Below are 2,746 nucleotides of genomic sequence, written 5' to 3'. Positions count from 1 at the left end.
CGCGCCCGCGCTGGTATTGCGGGCGGCCGCGCTAGGGGAAAAGAAAGTCAGCGCGGCCGCGCGCTGGAAAAGCGCACCGCCGCGCTGGGTTGGGATTTAAATATCCTGATTCTTGTGCAATTCAAATTCTGGACTCCTGGGAATGCATGGACTTCTATGTAAACATAAATTAGCTCGTTTTTCAAAGATATTCAGATATTAAGAGTTCAAGACATCAAGGAGGGAGAAGATGGCAAGAGACCTTTTGGCACAATTCAACAAAGGCGGAGAGGATCTAGTTTATTCTTATGAATCTTTGTTTTGAGTTGTAGTTTGGATGCTTGTTTCTTGTTTTTCTGAACCTATATTCTTGTGTGTACTTGGTTTTATTTATTCGTATAAAGACTACTTTTGCTATATCGTGTTTTCATTGGAACCCACATTGGTGATGAGTTCAATTATTGGCTAATCGTTATCGTGCGGTTCTAGAGGATTTATTTATGGATTTCTTTAGTTAAATTGTTTGATGCCTTAGTGTGTGGTGATTTTATGATATCCTAGTTATGGTTGTGCTTATTCGTCTTATGAGCGTCATAAACTTATAAGATAGCGTGTTAATTCGTAATGTAGCGAAAGTGAATTTAAGGATTTAGAACTTGCCATGCTAGCAAAGGTTCATGTAATGTTATGCATGATTAGTAGGTAATTTTACCCATCTTACTTGCCCTATATAATCAAGATAGATAACTTGTGCTTAAACCGTTATGTTGTCAAATTCTATAGACATATAGGGTCTCAATATAATTGGTGCCTATTCAGCTTCTATCTCTTTTGTGGATGTCTGGTAGAATGGTACTCGTGCAATGAAAGTTGGCATTTATCAGTTTTGTGTTATCTGATTAGTGTCACCACCATTGCATGCTAAGGTTGAGAATAATAAAACTATCGAATGAAGTACTTAATGAAGTTAGAATCCCATGTTTGTCATATATATTATGTTAGGTCACACACACTGTAGAAGGGGGTTGAATACGGTGTTTATCACAATCAAATCGAATTAAAGAACTCAAGTAATAGAAAACAGACTTTATTAAATATAATAAACTCTGTTACAATATGGAACTGTCCTCTCTCAGTGATGAACAAATATCACGAGAGATGCTAGGGTTACAACGAATATTATTCTCGATAATGATAACACATATAGTGTAAACCCTATGTCTGTGTTTATATACTACACAGTTATAAGATAATCGCTAATTAATATGGAATATAATTCTGCTTCCTAAAATATATCAATCAGATATATTTTCTTCCAAATATTCTATTCTTCATAGAATTCCTTCTTCATGCATATCTCTTCTTACGTTTGTTTTGATCTTCTTTTCTCTCAATCAACAGCCTTCCTTATCTGAAAGTCACCTTAAGTCCTGATATTATCTCCTGAGAAATATCTCCTGATAACTTAAGTTCTGACCACTTAAGTTCTGACTTCAGTATAAGTACTGATTTCCAGTTAAGTACTGATTTGTCCTGTTTGAGTAAGATCTGAAAACTAAACACAAATCATATTATACATGACATTATCAAATATATCTAACAATCTCCCCCAACTTGTAAATTAGCATAATATACAAGTTTAACAGATATTTGATGATGTCAAAAACATTAAGTACAAATGCATGAGAATTTGACTAGATAACTTATAGTCCTTAAAGCTTTACCAACTTTAACTTCTGATAATAACTTCAGTCTATATACACATCAGAATTTGAGCAGTTGTAGATCTTGACTTGGCTTCAATTACTGATCTCTTTGATATCATGAGATAGTTCTTTAACAAACATCTCTCAGCATATTTAAGTTCATCAATCATCCTCCTTTTAGCATTCTTCAATTCAACTGTATCTTCACCAATTTGAAAGATAGCAGCCCTGAGATCATTTATTCTGGCTTTCCTTATGTCCTGATCCAGTCTGATGAAATATGTCTTGTCAGACTCAAGATTGAATTCTACAGCCTTATAACCCAGAAAGGTAGTTATAATCTTAGCAGAGTTAGGCTTCATCTCAACAATATCACCTTTGTGATCTCTATACTTGGGACAGTATGTGCTGTCAGACTTTACAGAATAAAGCTTCTTCTGTCTCTAAATTTGAGTCTTCAAATAATTTACAGCACTTTCTGTTAATATGTTCTTCACTTGAAGTAAGAATAGAACATGTTCTAGTTCCTCAAAATACTTCAGTGGTAGAGCATTCTCCCTTATGTGGTAAACCCTTCCATCTGTCATGAAATATAACAAGATGTGTTCTTTCAAGAAGGTATGGTAAACCATCTGTACAGATTCAAGCTGATTCAATCTTTCAGGAGTTGCTCCAACACCTGGTTCGCTTAAGGAAGTTGGATCATTGGTTGTGTTCTGCACTCTTCTTTCATCAGCACTACCCAATCCATATTTATCTCTTGCTTCCTTTCCTGTAACCGCTTTTTCTTTAAAACCACTTGTTGCAGTCTTCAAAGATTGAGTTTGTTTGGCTTTAGTGAATCCTGGTAGGAGTAACCTTGAGGATTTCACATGAGCAATGTCAAAGGTTTCCTGTAACTTATCTTCTGATATCAAGCCAACTTGAGCTATGTTAGAGGTTGCTTGCTTCATTGTCATATCAGAACTTACTATATCTTGATTCTAAACAACTTGAGCCATGTCAGAGGTTGTTTGAGAAATCTTCTTTAAAATCAGAGTAGGATTAACATCTTCAACAGA

This window comes from Apium graveolens, chromosome 4 (genome assembly GCF_009905375.1).
Source record: "Apium graveolens cultivar Ventura chromosome 4, ASM990537v1, whole genome shotgun sequence".
In the NCBI taxonomy this organism is placed as follows: Eukaryota; Viridiplantae; Streptophyta; class Magnoliopsida; order Apiales; family Apiaceae; genus Apium; species Apium graveolens.
This window is presented reverse-complemented; position numbering follows the sequence as displayed.